This window comes from Rhinatrema bivittatum, chromosome 1, assembly GCF_901001135.1.
Source record: "Rhinatrema bivittatum chromosome 1, aRhiBiv1.1, whole genome shotgun sequence".
Classification (NCBI taxonomy): domain Eukaryota; kingdom Metazoa; phylum Chordata; class Amphibia; order Gymnophiona; family Rhinatrematidae; genus Rhinatrema; species Rhinatrema bivittatum.
In genome coordinates, this window is record NC_042615.1 from 352,346,986 (window position 1) to 352,371,905 (window position 24,920).

Below are 24,920 nucleotides of genomic sequence, written 5' to 3' on the forward strand. Positions count from 1 at the left end.
AGTTTGATCATTCCCTTATAGGTTACTACCAGATGTATAGTGAAAACACTAATACATTTAAAGGACCCTAATTGTACGCAGTCCTACTCTCATAGGAACCTAAAACTTAACTAGGAACTGAACAAAATTAAGATGAAGGCAGCAGTCCAGCAGCAAGAGGGGGGCCTCTTGCTGCTGGACTGCTGCGGGTAAATTTCTCACTGCTGCGGGTAAAAAAAAATCATACATCTGATGTATGATTTTTTTTACCCGCCAGTGAGAAATTGTACATGTGCATCCAATGCAAAGAGCTCCTATCTCTCAGAGAATGAGTCCAATCTCTGGAGGCTAGAGTGGCAGACCTGGAGGAACTGAGGCAGACAGAGAGGTATATAGATGAGACCTTCAGGGACATAGTAGCCAATTCCCAACTCCAGTTTGGCATCCCTGGTGCTGCCTTGAAAGAGGAAGGTCTCATGATCGGAGAGCATCAACCTGGTACAGCAGGAAATTATCCTGTAGCAAGGACCTGCTTTCCAGGTGGTGCCTTGTCCTCTCACACCAAGGATGTCTCTCCCAGGGCTTCTGCCAAGGAGGCAAGGGTTAGGTTGGCCATCATAGCTGGTGATTCGATTATTAGTAATGTAGACAGCTGGGTAGCTGGTGGCCATGAGGATTGCCTGGTAGCATGCCTACCTGGTGCAAAGGTGGCAGCCCTCACGCGTCACCTAGATAGGATTTTAGACCGTGATGGGGAGGAGCTGGCTGTTGTGGTACATGTGGGCACCAACAACACAGGAAAATGTGGGAGGGAGGTTCTAGAAGCCAAATTTAGGCTCTTAGGTAGAAAGCTGAAATCCAGAACCTCCAGGGTAGCATTCTCTGAAATGTTAAACATCGTAACTTTGTAAACCATTGTGATGGCGAAACCGAACGACGGTATATAAAACTCGATAAATAATAAATAAATAAATAATGCTCCCTGTTCCATGTGCAGGTCCCCAGAGGCAGGCAGAGCTCCAGAGTTTTAATGCGTGGATGAGACGATGGTGCAAGGAAGAGGGATTCAATTTTGTAAGGAAATGGAAAACCTTTTGGGGAAGGGGGAATCTCTTCCGAAGGGATGGGCTCTACCTTAATCAGGGTGGAACCAGGCTGCTGGCGCTAACCTTTAAAAAGGAGATAGAGCAGCTTTTAAACTAGAACAAAGGGGAAAGCTGACAGTCGCTCAGCAGCGCATGGTTCAGAGGGAGGTATCTTCAAAAGATACTAATGATGCATTAGAGTTAGGGAATCCCAACAGAGAGATTCCATTAATAATAAAAATTAATCCAAGTACCTATAATTAAAACTCACCTGAGCTAAAGGATTCCAATTTATCCCTGTTAGCTGAAAAGCAGAATGTAAATACAAACAAAAAACACACTTTGAAATGTTTGTATGCTAATGCCAGAAGTCTAAGAAGTAAGATGGGAGAATTAGAGTGTATAGCAATGAATAATGACATAGGCTTAATTGGCATCTCAGAGACATGGTGTAAAGAGGATAACCAATGGGATAGTGCTATACAGGGTACAAATTATATCGCAATGACAAAGAGGAGCATGTTGTTATTGGGTGGCGCTTTATGTTCAGGTTGGCATAGAGTCCAACAGGATAAAGATCCTGTATGAGACTAAATATATAATTGAATCTTTATAGATAGAAATCCTTTGTTTGTTGAGGAAGAGAATATTGATAGGAGTATACTACCGTCCACTTGGCCAAAATGGTGAGACAGACAGTGAAATGCTAAGAGAAATTAGGGAAGCTAACCAAACTGGTTGTGCAGTAATAATGGGAGATTTCAATTACCAGTATTACATAGAAGCTAACCTTGCACATAAGCAAGTACTCAGTTCAATCGGTGCAAGAAAGTATATAATCCCATTGAAGATTCAAAAGAGTTATTTATTCGACTTCAGAAGATCACAGTTCATTTATGAAAATCAGGCAACTCCATTTAAATATAATCGGGAAAGATTTAAAGTCCCCCGACACGGTCCGTGTTTCGCGGGAGCTGCATCGGGAGGGACCACGGTAGTTTATAATCTACAATAAAATGACATTTATAAACAATAGGATATACAAGGCTGCAAATACAAAGTGAAAAGAGGAATATAAAAATTTCACAACGTACCTTTAAATGTTATTTTAAGATTCACCATAGGAGCGCAAGCGTCCTTTGACAGTGACAGCCATTTAAAGACAGAAAAGGCGCGAAGGAGAAATTCTCTCTCGCGAGATGCTATGACGGGCCCACTGACACACATGTAGGTTAATTAATAGAACAAGTGCCATTCTATCTCTTTATTGAGGCCATTAGGAGATACTGTATTCAAAGTAAAAATCCAACGTTGCTCTTTTCGACCGAGGATCCCAGCGTAGTCTCCCCCTCGTTGGGGGCTAGAGACCACCTCCAGTACTAGAAAAGAAAGGGCACCAATAGGATGACTGGCCTGGAGCCAATGAGAAACTAAAGGCTCATCGATTCTGGAGGACCTAATGTTGCTACAATGTTCTATAATTCTAGTCTTAATCATGCGGGAAGTTTTACCCACATATAATAGCGGGCAGGGGCATTTCACTACATACACAACCCCCCTGGTGGTACAATCTGTGTTAAAGAGTAATTTAAATACCCGACCTGTCTGAGGATGTGTAAATTCTGTGCATACTTCTGTGTGTTGACACATCGTACAGTGGCCACAAGGGGAGTGCTGCCCACTTTTCACTTTGTATTTGCAGCCTTGTATATCCTATTGTTTATAAATGTCATTTTATTGTAGATTATAAACTACCATGGTCCCTCCCGATGCAGCTCCCGCGAAACACGGACCGTGTCGGGGGACTTTAAATCTTTCCCGATTGTATTTAAATGGAGTTGCCTGATTTTCATAAATGAACTGTGATCTTCTGAAGTCGAATAAATAACTCTTTTGAATCTTCAATGGGATTATATACTTTCTTGCACCGATTGAACTGAGATTTCAATTACCCCAATATTGACTGGGTAAGTGAAACAGGGCATGCTAGAGAGAGAAATTTCCTGGATGGAATAAAAGATGATTTTATGGAGCAATTGGTTCAAGAATCAACGAGAGAGGGAGCAAGTTTAGATCTTTTTCTCAGTGGAGCACAGGATTTGGTGAGAGAGGTAACAGTGATGGGGCCGCCTGCAATAGTGATCATAATATCAAATTTGAATTAATGACTGGAAGGGGGACAGTAAGTAAATCCACGGCTCTAGCACAAAACTTTCAAAAGGGAAACTTTGATAAAATGAGAAAAATAGTTAGAAAAAACAGGTGCAGCTACAAAGGTAAAGATTGTGCAACAGGCATTGACATTGTTAAAAAAAAATACCATCCTAGAAACACAGATCAGATGTATTCCATGCATTAAGAAAGGTGGAAGGAAAGCAAAACTATTACCAGCACGGTTAAAAGGTGAGGTGAAAGAGGCTATTTTAGCCAAAAGATCTTCACTCAAAAAATGGAAGAAGGATCCAACAGAAGAAAATAGGATAAACCATAAGCATTGGCAAGTTAAATGTAAGACATTGAGAAGACAGGCTAAGAGAAAATTTGAAAAGAAGTTTGTTATAGAGGCAAAAACTTTTAAAAATATATCTGAAGCAGAAAACCTGCAAAGGAGTCAGTTGGATCATTGGATAATCAAGGTGTTAAAGGGGTACTTAGAGAAGATTGAACGATTTCTTTGCTTCTGTGTTTACTAAAGAGGATGTTGGAGTGATACCCGTTCCGGAGAAGGGTTTCATGGGTGATTATTCAGATCAATTGAACCAAATCATGGTGAACCTGGAAGATGTGGTAGGCCTGATTGACAAACTGAAGAGTAGGAAATACAAAGAGAATAGATGCCTCTGTCTTTTTCAATTTCTTTATTGAAGTGGAGAAGTATAAGAATACTACAGCCTGACTCTGGCCAAGTTTCGCTATATAATAGCTATTATAAGTGGAGACCCAAATCCGGATGTGTACTGCAAGGAGCTAACAGACACAACATATACACAAGAATATGATTCACTGTACAAGTGACAAGATTTAATACTTTTGCAGATTACATAGACAAAAATAAAATTGAAAAACAAGCGTACGGCTTGTTTTACCGTCACGAGTCCATGAATGTATATCTAAGCCCCTGAGGCAGCCGTTGTGAGAACAGCGAAACAGTGGAACCAGAGTCAGGCTGTAGTATTCTTATACGTCTCCACTTCAATAAAGAAATTGAAAAAGACAGAGGCATCCATTCTCTTTGTATTTCCTAACGGCTTTTATAGATCACCTACCTTTGTACTTCTTGGAAACTGAAGAGTAGTAAATCACCTGGTATACACCCCAGGGTTCTGAAAGAACTAAAAAATTAAATTTCAGAGCTATTAGTAAAATTTTGTAACCTATCATTAAATCGATGTACCTGAAGATTGGAAGATGACGAAGGTAACACCTATATTTAAAAAGGGATCCAGAGATGATCCAGGAAATTATAGACTGGTGAGCCTGTCTTCAGTGCCTGGAAAAATCATGGAAACTGTTAGATTAAAATCACAAAAAATTTATATAGACATGATTTGATGGGGGCCATCAAGCTAGGGCGAGATAACATAGTAGAAATCTCATCTTTGTGAGACTTTCCTCACTTCAAATGACGTCAAATCTTCACCTTGGTGTACTGTGCTGTTCGTACGTCTCACTCTGCTGCTTCTAAAACTGGCCCCTAAACCACTACCAACACCTCACCTCGAGCTATTAGATAGCCCTCCTTTAGTGATATAAATAGTTGAATACTGTGAAGGCCTCCTCAGAGAATCTCTCTCCCTAGCTCAGAAATGGCCGAAATGCAGTTTGCAATCTTTAACACAAATTGCATTACTGCTGTTTCAGGCATATCGCACAGCTCAACGCCAGGAAAAAGGTGTAGTTATTTCCAGCATTAAAATCGCACAGTGCGATATTGCCCCTTATTTTAATTTATCCCTCCCCAATCCCACTCCTTTAAAAAAATTTGCATTCATGCCATGCAGTAACACAATTATCGCATGCGTTATGACATTAACACACGTGTTAATGCCTTATCGTGTGTGTTAACGCCATAATGCATTTTGATGAATGATCCTGCTAATCAGCAAAATAGTCCACTCTTAACCAAAAGAGCAGAAAAGGAGTCCAGGATGAGCATCAAACCAAGGAAGAAAAGCTGGAAAGCCTTGAGCACAAATCCTTGTAGTCTGGGCAATAAAGTTCCAGATCTGCAAGCCCTAATGGAGGAAGCTGCTTTGGATATTATTGCTATTACAGAGGTGTGGTTCAGCAAGTCTCATGATGGGATATGACCTTGCAGAGCCATAGCAAGGTCATTTGGTATCTATAGCCAAGTGAAAAAGTGCACCCTCACTCTGAACATAGCATACAAAACCACAAGCTGGGAAATACTGTTAAATGGTGGGAGTTTTGACCCAGCAGTTTTCTCCTGCTCCTTTGCACTTCCAGGTCATTCGGAACCAGAATAGAGATCCTGGAGCCACGCGCCTTTATTCACAATTACTAGACACCTTTTTTCCCTTATTTTATATCCCCTCCCAACTTATATTTACTCCAGTCATTGCAATGTCAGTCCTGGGTTGGGGGCCATGCAATAGGGCTCCCTTCAGAATCTTACAATCATGGGCCCCCAATCCTACTTGTCAACCCCCTCCCAGTCACATCTTCCCCACACACAATTAAAAAGTAGGTTCTTATAATACCAGATTTTGCATGAACAAGCATATTCTAAGATAAAAATATAATTAACATTAACATGCATTGCTTTGGTATCAACTAGAAAAACCAGCAAAGAAAGTAAAAGAAAAAAAGGGCACTTGGAATCCATATGGAATTAGGCCTATGGGAATGCATATTGGGTGTAGGCTTGGCCCTCAGAAAGCCATAAATAAACTGAATTACAATATAATAAACCTCCCATACCAAAACTTCACTAACTGCCAGTACTCAAACAGTAACAACCTATCTATGAAAAGATACCGGTAACTGTTATGTTGGGGACCGCTAGGAGAGCGATCCCAACTTGAGGGTAATGTGTGCCCTTGGGCCTCGGCATGACCCCAGATGAATCCAAGACAGCACCAAGGGTTGGTGAGGCATGTCCCAGCATGGGCGAAGACGAAGTCTGACCCTCTGCCGGACCTGCATGCTTCTGGAAACCAAAAACACTATGTTGGTAAGTGAACAGTCCTCCAACCGTTCCCAGCCCTTTCGGACCTGCCGCTAGGTATCGGCAAGAAACAGCAGGCCGGACTGAGGATGAAGGCAGACTGAGGCCTTGACACAGAAGACTCAAGACGAGACAAGAAGACTCTCGACGAGACGAGGAACTTGGAAGACTCTTGGACGAGACGAGAAGTTGGGAAGGTTCGGACATTGGCACTGTCTCTCAGGGTGCGTTACACAGTCCACCCGCGGGACTGGTCGCGGACCACCCTGTCCCACTGCATGCCCTACACAACCTGGAGAGGCTGGTCACGGACCACGCGGAGAGTGGGACAAGCGCAGGAAGGGAATCCAGCTGAGACGAAAACTCCAATGTCGGGAACAGGAACCAACGAGATGGATTTACCCCAACAAGGTGTCAACTGGAGAACCAGAGAAGCCGGAAGGTTAGAAGAACTCGAAATGAGCGAAGGAGGGTGGAACCTCAGAAACATCAGGAAGTGGAACATCAGGAAGCCTGGACTAGGAACCTCAGGACATGAAGACATGGAACATCAGGAAACCACGAACACAGGAAGCAGACGAGACATGGAGCTCCAACGAAGACCTGACTGAGCGCTGGAAGACGAGATTTCCAGGAGCAAGTAACTCCAATTCAAGGCAAGGCAGAAGTGTTGAAGAAGAAGAAGAAGGAGGATGTGACGTCATCCCAGCAAATGGCTGGCTAACCCCGAGTCTCTCGCCAGACATCAGCAAAATTAACTGACATCGGGCACCCCGACCGGCGCTTCGCGCAACAAAGGCTTCCAACGCCTCCAGGCTTACCGGCAGATGTCTTATAGGCGGAAAGCGATCGATTTGAAGAAGTTCTCGTACACTAAACTGCCGCTGGAAGGAGAGCCTCAAGACAACAACATGGCGGGCGCTGGAACCGAGGCAGCAGACCTCGAGGCGGTGACGGCGGTCACCCTCGCGGCTGAAAACGTGATTCCTTCAAGGGAGGACATGAAGGGATGGTTCGCTGAAATTAAGGCGGAAATCGCGGCGAAAACCGAAGCTATTATGTCCTCCATCGAGGAGCTCAAAGGGGACGTAGCAGAACATGGCCGCCGCTTATTTGAAATTGAAACCAGGGCGGAGGCAAACAGCGTAGACATCAAGGAGCAGCATGAAACATTAAACACTATGCAAGAAGAAATGGAACGCTTGCAAAATAAAATGGAAGACCTAGAAAACAGGTCAAGGCGCCATAATCTCCGGTTTAGAGGTATTCCGGAGGGACCTGACTACGCGGACTGTATAGATACTGTGGTCCAGATTAGCACCATGCTTCTTGCTGCAGGCGCGGGAACAGCTTCCACAGAGCAGGAGGTGGAGGTGAAAATAGCACGGGCGCACAGAGTCTTTGGACCCCGTGTGAACAATTTGCCTAAAGATATTATAGCCTGCTACCACGAATTTGCTGTTAAAGACAAAATCGCCAGCATCGCCCGGCAGCAAACTAGCTGGAAATGGCAGGGCCATGAGGTCATGATTTTTATAGACCTCTCACCCACCACAATAAAGAAGCGGAGGGACTTTAAACCTATTACGGATCTTCTCCGAAAAGAAAATATCAGGTATAGATGGTTGTTCCCATTTGGGCTCAACTTTACTTTGACAGGTGAAGCACATAGGGCGAAAACGCCGGCGGAGGCCTCCACTATACTGCGTGACGCAGGTTACCCTGAAATCTTGGGTTTATCGTCTCTTCCAAAGCCACCCGTGCGAAAGGAGGGACCTCCACGCTGGCAACGGGTGAACAGAGGGGATAGGAGGCTACGGCGACAGCCTGATTCACCCCCTCCGCGTTGAGCTTGGGCAGCGTGAATCCAATGGCCCGAGGAGGGCAAAAGGTTTTCTCTTTGTGACATTGCTGCTTTGACATGCCTGGGTTTCAGGGGCAGGTCCTTGCCTTCAAAGTTCACTTTATGGAACTATTTATTCTTGCTGAAATGTTTCCTAATGATTCTGTCTGTTTCCATGTGATGTTTTCAGGTTCTGAGTTACACAGTTTATAAGTTGGGGATGTCCCAAAATTGTCAGAACATGTTTCTTTTAGAATATAAGATGTCTTGGGGAAAGGCTATGCTGGGATGATTGACTCCTCCCTTATTCAGACAGCATGGCCCTGGGATAGGGAACAGGCTGTGGGGGAGGGGGGAAAGCGGGAGGGGATGTTAGAGGGCAGCACTTACTATGGCCATATTGCTAGAGGGGACGCTTGGATATTAAAGAATTACAGACAAACTAGCTTCGTAGAGGGGGAGGGACCGCAGGTGACAGCTCTTGGGATATTCACCTATGACTTTATTAAATCATGACGGCCTTTAACGTTATGTCCCTAAATGTAAAGGGACTGAATACACCTCTTAAACGGCAATCTCTGTTTGATGATTTGAACTTCCATCATACTAAGATCGCCTTTGTACAAGAAACCCATTTAAAGAAGAGATATGAGCGTCTGCTTAAGCACCCTAGTTTTCCTAGGCAGTACTGGGCGGCTAGGCCACTGGCTCGAAAGTACTTAGGCGTGGGAATACTTATGCATAAAGATCTGATATATGAAGAATTATTATGTCGGACGGACCCTGAGGGACGATATCTCTTACTGGTTATTGCCATTGGAGGGGACAGGTATACCCTAATTAGTTCATATGCACCTAACGAGGGACAGGGTGCCTATCTGGACGGCCTTTCGCAGCTTATTGATCTGTGGGCGGAGGGCCATATACTCTTGGGAGGAGACTTTAATCTGACTATAGACCCACGCCTAGACAATTCTCACTCTAATCCTCCGGCTAGACGGACTGACCGTCAGGCTTTCCGCCGTTTTCTGCGGCATCATGGACTGGTTGATGTGTGGCGGGTTTGGCACCCCAAACTTAGGAATTATACATTCTTGTCTAAAGTGCATAAAACCTACTCGCGCATCGACTACTTGTTAGTGGATAAGGGCTGCTGTACCCAGGTTATTGACCCGACACTGGGCCCTATCACCTGGTCCGATCATGGTCCGGTATTTATGGACTTTCATTTCTCTGGGTACGATAAAGGACAAAAATACTGGAGGCTTAATGATAGTCTCCTCGAGGAGGAGGAATTTTGTACCCAATTATATGGGGAAATTCAGGAATATTTTCAATTGAATGATACCCCTAATATTTCCCCAGTTGTACTATGGGACTGTTTAAAAGCGGTGCTGCGCGGCAAGCTTATTGCCAGGGGTGCTTATGTCAAGCACTGTAGACAGCGGGAAAAAGTTGATATCCTGTCGCGTTTGCAACAGTTGGGGAGAACACATTTAGTTACAGGGGATGATGGCCTATTGGAGCAAATTGATGCCTTGCGCAAACGCCTGGCGGATCTGGAAGCGGCCCAAATCGCCCACAATTTGACTCGCAGTAAGCAGCTATATTATGAAGGGGGTAACAAGGCGGGACGACAGTTAGCCCGCAAATTGAAGGTCCAATATGCCCAGACTAATATTGTAAAATTAAAAGATGAAAATGGGAGGATGCTGACCTCAAATACTGACATTAGGCAGCGCTTTCTCCGTTTTTATACGGAGCTTTATGCCCCTAAAATGGATATCCACCAAGCGGAGTTGGAGGCGTATTTTCACAATACTCCCCTGCCACAAGTCACACCTGAGGCCCAGGTATTCCTAGCTCGGGATATAACTGCAGCGGAAGTGACGTGGGCCATTAAATCACTGAAGCTAGGCAAGTCGCCCGGACTGGATGGCTACACTGCTTTATTTTATAAAAAATTCATGACTTTATTGGTGCCTCCGCTGGTCTCACTATATAACTCGTTGCAGGGGCCGGTATCGCTATCCCAGGTAGATAATATGGCGGGGGTCACACTGCTGGCGAAACCGGGCCGAGATCCCACGGTCTGCGGCTCTTATCGCCCCATTTCTTTAATTAATTTAGACATGAAAATATTAGCAAAAATCTTGGCCCATAGGTTAAATGTGTCCTTACCTGGATTGGTACATCCTGATCAATCTGGCTTCATCCCGGGCCGTATGGCATCGGATAATGTCCGTAAAACGGTAGCTGCCATGGGGTGGGCTCGCTCACACAATATTCCCATGCTACTGTTAGCTATCGACGCCGAAAAGGCCTTTGACTACGTGCATTGGCCATTTTTGTTTCACACTCTGCGCTTATACAATTTGGGGGACAAGTTCATTAATTGGATACAAAAACTATATGAAGCACCCACTGCTTGTTTGAAAATTAATGGGGGGTATTCCTCTCCGTTTGCGGTTGGTAGAGGTACCAGACAGGGATGCCCGCTGTCGCCCTTGCTCTTTGCCCTCTTTTTGGAGCCCTTTACCCACCGCATACGCAGTAATCCCTTAATCACTGGGGTGCAGGTTGGAGAGTTTACCTCGAAACTGTCGCTTTTCGCAGATGATATTTTGTTCACTATTACTGACCCCCTTCGATCCCTGAGCGCAGTTTCCGATGAATTAGAGGCCTTTAGCAGGGTCTCGGGGTTCTCTGTCAATTGGGAAAAATCGGAACTGCTAAACGTCAATGGCTCCCCAGCCTTGTTGGACCGAGTTACACTGAAGTTCCCCTTTAAGTGGGCTAACCGTAAATTAAAGTATTTGGGGGTCTATCTGGGCACGGACAAGGATCTATTCCACTTAAATTATACCCCTCTTATGGCAAAAATATATAAAGATCTAGAGGAGTGGGATAGGTATCACATTTCCTGGCTGGGACGACTTGCAGTGCTAAAGATGAACATCTTGCCCCGGATTCTGTACTTACTACAGACTCTACCCATTGTCATTCCTGTTCAATTGTTGGATAAATGGCAAAAGAGACTAAACAAATATTTGTGGAAGGGGAAAAGACCTCGGATCGCACAGCGAACCTTGTTTGTACCTAGGCATAGGGGAGGGTTGGGAGTGCCTAATCTTGCCCGTTACCATGGCGCGGCCCACCTGAAGGCGGCTATAGAGTGGCATGATTCTAAACATCGTAAGCCATGGGTGCAGTTGGAGCAAGCCTTGCTAGGTGACTTCCCTATTACGGCATTGCTGTGGCAGGCTCGAGCCTCTTGGTGTCCCAGACTGATTTTACCGGAGACCGTACAGGCCACCATGTCCGTTTGGGACCGCTGGAGGACCACCTTAGTGGGAGGGCAAGGTTTTTTTCAATAGTTCCCACTTATTTTACCATGGGGAGTTTCGACCAGCGGGCACCCCGACCGCATTCAAAACTTGGATAGACAAAGGTATATTGCAATGGTCGCACATCTGGTCCCCTGGGGGGCTGACCACCTTTCCTACACTTAGCCGCCAATTCCAGTTGGGGCCTGCTGATCTCTTCCGCTACCTACAAGTTAGACACTTTTTCCTTCGACATAGGGTGGCAGCTGACCTGGCAAAGGGTATTTCAACTTTTGAAAGTATGTGTCGTCAGGCCCATTTGGTTACTAAACATATAACCAATCTATACTGTTTATTAAGTGATGACTTTGTTATGTCAGCGTCTCATATTCAAGCATGGCAGGCGGATCTACAGTGCGATAGGACTAAGGAGGATTGGCTGCGGACTTTCCTACTTCTGAGGAAGGGACTGATCTCAACCCAGCATATAGAAAATGGATATAAATTATACTTTCGATGGTATGTCACCCCGTGTCTTATTCAGCGCTACTCGCCCAACACTCAGGGACATTGCTGGAAACTTTGTCAGGAGCGAGGCACTTTTTTTCATCTTTGGTGGAAATGTCCGAAAATCCAAGAACTTTGGACATCTATATCGACGTGGATATCAACGATTCTGAATACACGTATTCAGCTTACACCAGCACAAGCATTACTGAATGAGGAGCTCCAAGACAGATCAAGATTTCATAATAACTTTATTAAATTTGTGGTTACGGCGACCAGATGTGCTATAGCACGCAGCTGGAAGGATCCCAGTGTCCCGACGCTATCAATGGTACAGGCAATGGTCCTAAACACCCATACTTTGGGCAAGATTACAGCATTTCGCAATGCGTCGACCCATAACTTTCACAAGGTCTGGGGCCAGTATGAACGATGGTTATGCATTTCTGTTGTATAGTAAAGGCGGGGGCTGGCCGACTGCAGGCTTGGCGTGCCTTGCAACCGGTGTACCCACCCCGGGATAACAGCCTCAAAGGGGTCTTTCAATCGTTTGAGGTGCATGCATTGTCATGGGGCTTGTCACTTCCTAGGTCTCTCTATACTTTGCAGTGTGATGGCCTGTTTTTGATTACCAAGTGTCTGTATGTTATATATCAGCTACCTCTACGGGGAGGGGTGGGGGGTTTCTAGGGGGTATATTTGGATAAAATGGCGTTCAGTTATGCTGTACATGCGTATTTTCTGTTCTATTCTGGTTGCATTTATTATGTACTTGGTGCATTTCTGTCTTGTTTTCTGCCAATAAAAGTTATAAATGGAAAAAAAAAAAAAAAAGAAGTGTTGAAGAAGCCCTTTTATAGGGCTGAGACAGGAAACAGTCATCAGGTGGGGCCCAGGGCATATCCGGCCATGGGCCCTTTAAATCTTGTGAAGAGACATGGCCCGTGCCTTAGGAAAAGGAAGCAGGAAGTTGTGCAGGACCATGGCCAGCGGCCATGCTGCTGCTAACGCTGAAGAGCAGGGCGGTGCCGAAGAACAGGTTCAGCATTGTCGGCAGCTCTCAAGCCGTAGAGGGCAGACTGAGGAGCGGCTCCTTCTGCAAGAAAGACCGGGGACTGCGGCCTCCAGGCCATGGGGCAGGCAGAGAGAAGGTAAGAGACTGCCCAGAGGGCAGAATCACAACAATAACACTGTAATAATTACACCAGGTCCTAAAACACCAATACACCTCCTATTGGGAAAGTAGAACAAGCTAGGTTGCTATAGATTTGTATATATAAACTACGTACTAGGATAGTGATGGTGAACTCCAGTCCTCGAGTGCCACAAACAGGCCAGGTTTTCAGGATATCTTCAATGAATATACATGAGAGATTTGCATGCACTGCCTCCAATGTATGGAAATATCTCATGCATATATTCATTGTGGATATTCTGAAAACCTGGTCTGTTTGTTGCACTCAAGGACTGGAGTTCACCATCACTGTGCTAACAGAACATCTCACTTTGTTCACATATGCAGAACACAGACAAACCCTCACCAAATACTGAATAGAGAGACCATAAAGTGTAAATAGAAATATGCAGACAAAAACGGAAATGGATACTGCAACAAGCCAGATTCTGTATGCAGCACAACTATGGAAAAATAGAAATATCACTATTCCTTATTAAAATCATCAAACAAAATTAATAAATATAAATTATAATAGTAAAACTGTATTAAAGATATGTATAAATATTTCAAAAAACTAATTTAAAACTCATATGAAACTCTTCCAAATGCCAGTAAAATATTTCAAAACAACTGACAAATCAAACACTCAATAAAACTGATAAAGATTTTAAAAAATCACTTGCTGTCCATACCTGTGAAATTTTGATTTCCAAATGCCCTGAGATGGTTGTGGATTAGTGGGGAGAGGGAAGAGGATTGTTACGTACATACTCAACCATATGCACACACTCGCTTGCTTTCACTCAAATGTTCAATCATAAACACACGTGCTGATATGCTTTTTCTTATATGCTCATACATGCACATACACGTGCTCATGTGCTCTCTCACATGCTCACTCATACACACACACGCATGCTGTTTGTTTCCCCTCTGGAATAACAAGGGGCAGCATCAGTAGCCTCCTCTTTCGGCCCCTTATGGCCCAACATACTTCCTGTCTTTTCTAGCTTCCAGATTTGCTGTTCCTACTTCTGATTATGGGGAGGGGGTGGAGCATATAGAGGGACGTTAATGCTTCTTTTACTATATGGACTGCACTCCTCCCTGTGGGGGTGGGGAGAGGACAATTTGTCTCACAATTTCACAGGCTGCACTGTCAGGGGTGGCTCAAGGCAATCTGCTGCCTGAGGCTAGGGGAAGCGATGGCGCTTCCCCAACCCCAAAGCACAGCGCAGTGCAGGTCAAATAACTGAGATAGCAAGGAGGTGGTGTCCCCCTTGGAGTCTGGTCCTCTCACTGATTTGAAATGCTGGGGAAGTACACAGGCAGGGATCAGAGTTGCCATAGGTGTTGCAGGTAAGTGTCAGTGATATTTCTAAGAAGCTGGCAATCCTGCCACACTTCTTAACCCTACCATCTTCTTCCCACCGTTCCCCAGCATTTGCACCTGAGGAAGTGGGAGATGGGTAAATGGTGAGGGTCTGTGCGTGGCGCACTCTCTCACAGCCAATGCAAGGGTATTAGGTGCTTGGTGAACCTTACAGCCTTGCTCTGCCCAATCCCCATCTCTCATCACGCACAACTAAAAACTATGCATAACAGAGCAAATTTTACATGAAAAAGGACTTTCAAAGTACAGTCTTCTGTTGTAAAAATATCACTTACAACAACATGGCACTGCTGTGATGCCAATGAGGAGACGCTACAAAAAAGACACTTGGAGCACATATGGTATTAGGCCTATTGTAAAAATGTGTTTGGTTTGGGTTTAGCCCTCAGAAAGTCATGAATAAGCAAGTACAATTATAATATTGTAATGCTCCCATACCAAAACTGCACTGCCAGCACTCAAACAGTAAGAACCCTATCCATAAAATGCAACAATTCAAATATTACACCAGGCTCTAAAATATCAATATATCCCCTAATAAGAAAACAAAACAAGACAGATTGTTATAGATTCCTAAACACAAACTACACAATAGCAGAATGCAACATTTCCATCACACACCAGAACACAGACATTCACCAAATACAAAATAAAGGGACCATAAAGTAAAAACCGATACGATATGATTGGTATCATGAGTGTCTGTATAAAAAAGCCCTAAATAAATAAATAAATAAATATAAATAAATAAAAATAGAAATATGCAGACAAAGACTAAATTGTAAATAGCAAAAAGCCAGATTCTGTATGCAGTGCAATAATGGAAAAACAGAAATATCACCAAGCCTCATAAAACAAAATCAGGAAATATAAAACATCAGTCATAATAATAAACCATACTAATAAAAAACATATTTCAAGACAACTGACAAGCAGAACATTCTAAAATTCATTTCATATTAATTCATTAAATGTTAAAAGTTCCAAAAACCAATAAAATATGTCAAAAACAGCAGAAACATCAAACATCCAATAGTGATTAAAATTAATAAGAATAAAAAAATTTCCAGCTTTCCATACCTGGGAGCTTTGATTTCCAGTCACCTGAAACTGTCCTGGATTAGCAGGGGTCAGGGCGAGGACTACACACAACGTTATCCATTCACTCTCATATACACACATTTTCTAACACACATTTGCTCATTCTTACACACAGGTTCACTCACATTCACACATGCTCTCACACACACAAACTTGCTCACACTCACGTACATACACATGCTCACTCCTATAAGGTCGCTCACACACACTCTCATGCTCTCACAGACACAGGTTCACTCACATGCTTATTCTCCACATACTCACACACGCACATGCTCACACGCAGAGTACTTCATATGCTCCCCTTTCCCTTCCTTCTCACTCACCCCTTCTGTTCCCTTTCATCCCCTTGCTCTCTCAGCCCCTTTGCTTTCCTTCTCTCCCTCAAACACTTCTTACCTCCTCCCTTTCCTCCCCTCTTCCTTCCACCCTTTACACTCCTTTCCCTTCCATTCCCCCTCTCTCACACTCTCCCCTTCCCACTGCATCTCACTCACCCTGCCCCTTCCTTTACACTCCACACACCAAGTCTCTTCTTTCTTCTGGCCAGCAGGATGTGGGATCCCCGCAGGCACATCAAAATCCAGCCCTGGCCTGGGATCCCGCAGGCGTGTCTAGCTGCTGCTGCTGCTTCTGTCTTTCTTGCCCGGGGCCTGGGATCCCTGCAGGTGCGTCATAAATCTGTGCCACTGCTATCTTCTTTCTACTCGTGGGGCTGTGATCCCCCACGGACGCATCATAAATCCATGCCGCTGCCATCATCTTCTTGCACAGGCTGGATCCCCTTGAGTGAGTTGTTAATCAGTGCCTATGCCATTATCTTCTTCCTCCCCGCAGGGCCTAGGATCCCCTCAGTTATGTCATAAATATGCACCGCTACCGCTGTCTGTTGCATCCCTTTGAGCTGCTGGTGTGTTCTTTCTGCCTGTGGGTCTTCTGTATTTCAATACAGGGTAAGGCAACCCCCGCAGAGGTGTTTTGGGGGACACTTTTTACCGTCTTAAAATGTTGCCGCCTGAGGCGGCCGCCTCACCCTGCCTAATGAGAGAACCACCCCCGCTCCACTGGTACTCACTGTTGGGGGTCAATGTTTCTTGAGGCTGTGTGGGCCACTCTTGATTTTCACTGCCGGGGCTGGGAGAGGGAGGCCGATGCTTTTCCTGGCCCCGTGAGCCACTCTGCTCCTCATTCCCAGTGTGGGGAGAGGGAGGAGGAAGTGGTCTGTGGTTTTGATGATCTGAAAGTAGTGAAACAATGTGACAAGACAGTGATTAGGGCCAGAGGAATGCTGGGCTGCATAGAGAAAAAGACAACCAGCAGGAAAAAGAAGGTGATAATCTCCCTATACAGGTTGTTAGTGAAACCCCACATGGAATACTGTGTTCTGTTCTGGAGAACATATCTCAAAAAGGATAGAAACCTAGAAATGACGGCAGAAGAAGACCAAACGGCCCATCCAGTCTGCCCAGCAAGCTTTCGCACTTTTTTTTTCTCTCTCGTACTTATCTGTTTCTCTTGGCTCTTAGTAACCTTTTTTTTATTCTATTTCCCTTCCACCCCCGCCATTAATGTAGAGAGCAGTGTTGGAATTGCTTCTAAGTGAAATATCTAGCTTAATTAGTTAGGGGTATTAACCACCGCAATAAGCAAGCTACACCCATGCTTATCTGTTTATCCTGTTTATCAAGGGTAGAGACAGAATGGAAGCAGTCCAATGGTAATCCAAAATGGTGTGGGGTCTGCACCAAAAGATTTATGAGATGAGATTGGAGGAGCTAAATATGTATGCCCTGGAGAAGAAATGGGACAGGGCATGCAGGGCATGATATAGACCTTTAAAAACATGAAAGGTATTAACGATGCACATGAACCAAACCTTTTCCAGTGGAAAGTAAACTGCAGAACTAAGGTTTATGACATGAAACTCCAAGGGTGTTGACTCAGGACTAATGTCAGGAAATATTTCTGCATAGAAAGAGTGGTGGATGCATGGAATGACCTCCTGGAAGAGGTGGTGAAGACAAGAGCACTAATGAAATTCAGAAAGGGCATGGTATAAACACAGAAGATCCCTATTGGCCAAAGAATGGCAATGAAGAAATTGAAAAACCTGTGGCAGTTACAAACCCTAAACAATTTGCTGGGCAGACTAGATGGACCATTTGGATCTTCATCTGCCATCATTTACTATGTTACTATGTTAGCAGATAATCGGTATGGCACCTATTTTTCTCGTTGCTCATTTCTTTGCAGATACCATGACTAAAATATGTGTCCTAGCAGAACCTACAGTTTCTGGAAATGGCCTAAACCTGCCATCTGTTGTTTCCACCTCATAAAGTTTTGTCTTTCCCTATAGTTCCTCTTGAATTGATGTATTATTAGGGGAATATTATTTTGTTTTGGTATTTTTTTTTATTGAAATAATGTTTTCCTTTTTTATCAGAAACACACATAGCCTATGCTATTTAAACATTGTACAAAAGCTTAATAGTTCCCTTCCCTTATCCCCACACCCATCCAATAAGTCCTCAAAGTCCAAGAAGGATACACTTTTATCTTTATCCCAGACTTGAAAAACATTCCAGCTTTTTTCAGATCTTCCAGTAGTATTGTGTTTAAGCGCTGTCACATTTTCCATCTGACAAATATGTAAAAGGCGTTTATAAACCGATAGCTTGCTGTAAGGATTCTTCATTTTCCAATGAGCAGCTATTTCACATCGTGCTGCTAATAATATTTGTGAGATCAAATTTTGTGTGTTTTGACATCCTGTCCACCAGAGCTGATATCAGAACCACTGTCCAGAGTAAACTGAGTAATATCCTTGATTAATGCCCGAATCATATCCCAAAAAGGTATAATTGCTGGGCAAGACCACCAGATATGATCCTTGGGTCCCGCATTCTCTCCAACACAAATCTGTGACATTAGGAAACAGAAAATTTAATCTAACCAGAGTATAATACCAGCGTAAATAGATTTTATGTGAATTTTCAGCTAAGGAGGCTGCAATAGAGGTCTTCATGATTCGCCACCTAATATCTGCCCAATCCTCTTTTTTCTACTGTAATGCCCAGATCCCTCTCCCAATCCTTTTTATGTTTGAGCAATCCTTGTGGCGGATAGCTCAGTCTTTTATTTATATAATATATATATATATATATATATATATATATATGAGTAATGAAACCTTTGTGTAGCAATCCCTTAATACAAAATTTTTCAAATATAGAGGGCCCCTTACCCATCCATAGTGATCCCAAAGCCCGATGCATATAAGACCATAGTTGTAAATAAGCAAAATAATCACCTGCTTCTAAATTGTATTTAGTTCTTAAATCTGAAAAAGTTAACCATCCTTGTAGTTCTAAGAGCAGTCCCATGTGAGTGAGACCCTTCCTTTCCCACAAAAGAAATCTTGCACCCTCCATTCCAACCAGGAAATCTTCATTATACCTTATAGACATTAACAGAGAATAGAGACCTCAAGAAGTCAGCTCTTCTTTAATAGACTCCCACACCTCTAGCATCCACTTAATAAATGGATTACAGATAGATAGAGTTCGAGATTGTCTCTTGAGCATCCAAGGCAGAACTTGAATTGGGATCTCTCCCATTAAGTAATAGTAATGACGGCAGAAAAAGACCAAAATGGTCCATCTAATCTGCCCAGCAAGCTTCCCAAGGCAGTCACTGCTGTTCTGTGTAGGCTACCCCCATGTTTCTCTTAAGGATAGTAACTGCCGCTCCGTGCTGGTTAAGCTTTTTTATTTATTCCCATCCTCTAGGCTCTAATCTTCAATTATGTATCTATTGTTTCCTCCCCGAATTTCTATGCCATTCTAATATCGCTCGGATTGGTTCTGCTTTATAATAAACTCAACACACGGGACCCCCAATCCTTCATATCCCTTGCGTAGGTACATAACATCCCTGGCAATCCTGGGTGTGATTTGTTGCCAAATTAAAAATAAACAAAAAACTATTCAAATATCTTTTTAAGTTCTCCTTGGGAAGATCCACTGGGAACACCTGGGAAAGATAACATAACCTCAACAAAGCATTCATTTTTAACATGGCTGTTCTCCCCAGCCAGGAAATATTACTCTTGCCCCATTTATTTAAATCCAACATTAGTTCCTTAATTAGATGAGAGTAATTCAATTTAGCTAATTAAGAATGATCTCTAACTATTTTCACCCATAAAAACATATAGAAACATAGATGTGACGGCAGAAGAAGATCAATAGGCCCATCCAGTCTGCCCAGCAAGCTTTCACATTTATTTTCTCATTACTTATCTGTTACTCCGACCGCTGAGTTCAGGGCCCTTATTGGTAACTTTTTTGATTCTAATTTCCTTCCACCCCCGCCATTGATGCAGAGAGCAGTGTTGGAGCTGCATCAGAGTGAAGTATAAGGCTTAATGTTTGAGGGTAGTAACTGTTGTATCGAGCAAGTTACCACAATATTTGTATACTCATACTGCTCAGATCAATGCCTTGTTAGATGTTGTCTGATGTAAATCATATTTCTTCATTCCCCCCTGCCATTGAAGCAGTGAGCTTTGCTGGATATGCATTCAAAGTGAAGTATCAGGCTTAATTGGTTCGGGGTAGTAACTGCCGCAACAAGCAAGCTACTCCCACACTTATTTGTTTACCCAGACTGTGCTACCTTGTTGGTTGTTGCCTGAATGAAAATCCTCTTTTCCACATTTCCTCTTGCTGTTGAAGCATAGAGCAATGTTGCAGTCGCATTGACCGTGTGAACATTTTAATAAGGGTATTAATCTCCAGTTAGTAGCCATCATTCCCGCATGCCACCCCCATACCTCTTCTCTTCATTCCCATCCTCCAGGCTTTATGGATCCACAGTGTTTATCCCATGCCCCTTTGAAATCCTTCACACTTTTGGTCTTCACCACTTCCTCTGGAAGGGTGTTCCAGGCATCCACCACCCTCTCCGTGAAGAAATATTTCTTGACATTGGTTCTGAGTCTTCCTCCCTGGAGTTTTAAATCGTGACCCTTGGTTCTGCTGATTTTTTTCCAACAGAAAAGGTTTGTTGTTGACTTTGGATCATTAAAACCTTTCAAGTATCTGAATGTATCATATCACCCCTGCTCCTTCTTTCCTCCAGGGTATACATATTTAGATTCTTCAATCTCTCCTCATAAGTCATTCGATGAAGACCATCCACCTTTTTGGTCACCCTTCTCTTTCCTGCCTCCATCCTGTCTCTGTCCCTTTGGAGATATGGTCTCCAGAACTGAACACAGTACTCCAGGTGAGGCCTCACCAAGGACCTGTACAAGGGGATAATTACTTCCCTTTTCTTACTCTATATTCCTCTCTCTATGCAGCCCTGCATTTTTATGGCTTTAGCTATCGCCTTGTCACATTGTTTTGCCGATTTCAGATCACTAGACACTGTCACCCCTGAATATTTGACATACTCAGTTGCTCATTTAAAAGGAAAGCTGTTAACACAAACGAGTCACCAATTCTTGGGGGACATACATATTAACAATGTCTGATTTGCACATGTTCACCTTAAAATCCTGAATCTTTGCTATATAATGTTAGCTCTTGTACCAACATCGGCAATAAAGTCAGAGGGTTATATAAGGTGAACATGACGTTGTCTGCAAATAGTGAGATTTTATACTCTGCATTTCTTATACGAATCCTTTTAATATCCCCATTTCTTCTAATCCTTTCAGCTAAGGGCTCCATAACAAGCGCAAACAAAAGTGGAGACAGAGGACACTCCTGCCTCATCCTCCTCTCCAAAGGGAATTGTTTCGATAGCCCTCCATTAACTTTAACATTTGTCTGAGATGCAACATATAATTTCCGTATCCAAATATTGAACTGAACTCCCAACTCATCTTTCTCTAAAATGTTGTACATAAAGGCCAATGAACTCTATTAAAGAAGTAAAGCATCTTGGTTATTACCTTCTGTAACCCAAATGAGATTTAACACCCACCGGATATTGTCCAATGTATTCCTTCCCACTATGAACCCCGATTGGTCAGCATGCACCAATCCTGGCATAAGCCTTGGTAACCTGTCAGCTAATATTTTGCTAGAATATTAACATTAATGTTAAGTAATAAGATAGGTCTATATGACCCACAAACTTTTATCCCTCCCTGGCTTTGGGATAACAGTGATACTTGCCAGTTTCATCGATGGTGATAATTCCCCATCCGTCAGTAAGTTATTATACAGTCTACAAAGAGAATTTACCAGAAGATAGGATAATCGCTTATAAAAGTGTGCCATATAGCCATCCAGACCCAGCGATTTATCTAGTTTTAGACCTTTAATAGTAAAGTTACCTCTGAAACCTCTCTATTTAACACTTCTTGCTATTCTAGCAGTATATTTGGTAGTTGTACATCCAACAAATAGGTATCAATGTCCTCATCTTTAATTAATCTCCTCATCTTTTTGATATAGATCGCTATGAAATTCCTGAAACTTTTGTATAATTCTACTGGGTCCTGCTCTAAATGTCCCACCGCAAAGGTAGATTTTAAGACCTGTGCACAGGCGTCCGGGTGCACGCGGTTACCAGCACGCATACATGGACATGCCGATTTTGCATCCGTGAGTGGGTAATTAGGGGAGATTTTAGTAGATGCACATGGTGACACAATAGACCTTTTCTCCAATTCCCTCCCAGTCCGTTCCAGTAAAGGAGCAGATTTTTTAAACCCCTTTTCTAACCTGCCTCCCTTTTACCCAACTAGCTCCAACCCCTAAAACCCCGATAACTACCCTAGAATTTTTTTTTATACTTATCAGCGGTCCGTAGCAGCAGCAGGTTATGTGGGTCTGTTGTTCCCGGCATGTGCTTCAGCGAGACTGTGCCTTAATGGTGCTCTCCCGGCCAGCCCGTTTTTTATAAACCCTTTGCAATGCGCATTCCAGGTGATATGAGCGTGGCTACGGGCCTGGGAAAATCCACCCAGCTCGTATGCAGCCCAGCCGCACGCATATCTCCCCTTTTCGCCACACATAGGGGTTTGAAAATTGGCCTCTTAGTTTTTAATCCTCTAAACTTTGAGACTGTACCACCTGTTCTTTCAATTTGAGTGCTAAAAGTCTAGAGGCCTTATTTCCCTGCTCTTAACTCCATTGAACCCTCATTAGTTGGTAATTAATTTGGTCAAGCATTAATGTTTTAAGTTGGTCCTGTGCCCTTTCCAATTTAGTTAATATCTTTAGAGAACCCTTTTCCTTATGTTGTTTTTCCAGTTCAGTAATAGAATTCCTCAGTTCTATCGCCCTCTGCTGTTTCTGTTTGTTTCTTACTCTGAGAAGCCCACATGATGAGCTTTTTCCACAGTGCATATTTTAACCCATTCCCAAACAATAGCTTCAGTGATTTCTCCGTTGTCATTGAAATGAAAGTATTCTTGTATCTCTCGTTCAATTTTTTGACAGTGTTATCACCTAGTAAGGAATAATTTAGTCTCCAAGATTTCCTAGGATGGAATGGACTAAAATTCATAAACTCAGCCCAGATAGGTGCATGATCAGACCATACCCTTGTGTCTAATCCTGCCCTCATAAGCTTTTCCACCAGTTTCACAGATCAAAACAGCACATCAATACAAGCGTAAGAGTCATTTGGATTAAGATAAAAAGTATTGTCTTTAGTGGTGGGGAACATAAATCTCCAACTATCCACTGAGCTAAATGTATTTAGAAGGTGCTGTAACTTCCTCCTATGTGCTGTTTGATATGCCCCAGAAAATTTAGAGTTATGGAGGGATGAATAGATTAAAATCTCCACAGACCTTCATCCCATATCTGTCCAATGACAATTCCCTATGGAGGAATGGCCCCCTCTCCCAGATGCAGAGCAGTATTTTAAATATCTGAGTATGCAAACATTATGAAAACAGAGTCGAAACAGCAATAATACAGCAAAACATAAATCAACCTAGAGAAACCAAGAATCAGCATATTTCTCTCATTTTATCCCTATAGTTTACCCAATATAGGATCTACATCACTATTAGGAGGAGTCCATGAGTGATTAAGGTAATAGGCAAAACTGAAAATTCTTTGCTCAAGTCTTAGATGATTTCTTTCTTGGAGAAACTCTTTTCCATCTAGAAAAAGCGTGCCTCTTCACCATTGATTCGCCTATTTTCTTCTTAGATTCCTCTGGTTGGAGATCTGTGATATCCAAAGCTGCTTTTTGCAGCGTTTGTAGTGCAGCCTCTCTCAACTTCATTCTGTGGCTGATTCCATTTACTATGAAAATTAAGCCAAAGAGAAAAGACCAGCGGTAATAAATATGTTCTCTTCTAAGTTTCACGGTTATATCTGTCAATTCTCCTTGCTGCCGCAAAGTAGCCAGAGCCAAATCATTGTATAAGGATAACTTGAGGCCCTCCCAGATCACAGTCCCTTGGACCCTGGCTAAACCCATGATTTTCTCCTTCACCGGAAAATCTTTCAAACAGGCCATGATGTCCTGGGGGAGATTTCCTTTTTTCCCCAATGTGCCTGTTTAACATAAATCGCAGAAATCTCTTCAGTATCTCCGCAATAAAGTTGAACATATACGCTGCATCATAACTATCGCATCTTCATGTTGTGCTCTTAAGGCAGGCCCATGATCCAGATATTGTTTGGCCATGATCTGTTCTCCAGATTCTCGATCTTATCCAAAATCTCTGCCCTGTGATCAAACAAAGAGGATGTGGAGCTCATAGCCTAGGTTAGTGCATTTCTTGCTCCTGTTTCTGCTCAGCTGCCTCCATGCAGTCGCACAATTCAGACACCTCGCCCTTAAGCTCAGTCATTAAGTCCATAATTTCCTTCTTAACTGTCAAGATATCCTTGTGAGGGTCACGAAACCAACCTTTCATTTCTGTTTGGGTGAGTGCCTAATCTGCTGTTCCTTCTTTCTCTCCTGCCACTCTATCTGGCTCAGAATCGGAGGAGGCCTGCTCCCTCATGGCCTGTGACCTCGCGCATTTCTGATGCACTGCTAGCAACAAAAAAATACTTCAGCTTGGCTGCTTTTCGACGTGTCCCCTTCACTACCAGGGAATCTTGTGCACTAATAATAGGAAGGCACTATGTAAGTGATGCGGAATCTGTTTTAAATTTTAAAGATATGTAGAATCTGGTCAGAGCGATAGTCTTAAGCTCCCATCCCAGAAGATGACATCACTTCCTCTGGTATTTTATTTTTGCTTTGCATAGTTGTGACACACAGACGAATTATTTTGTGTATCACTGGCTGAAACTTTTATGGGAAGTTTATAAACAGATTTTGTAGGTT

At 43.2% G+C, this 24,920-nt stretch overlaps 1 protein-coding gene across 1 annotated transcript in view; it reads left to right on the plus strand.

Moving 5' to 3' along the window:
- SCARB2 (scavenger receptor class B member 2) overlaps positions 1 to 24,920 on the plus strand; it is a 180,997-nt gene that overhangs the window by 79,229 nt on the left and 76,848 nt on the right. The window lies entirely within an intron of this gene.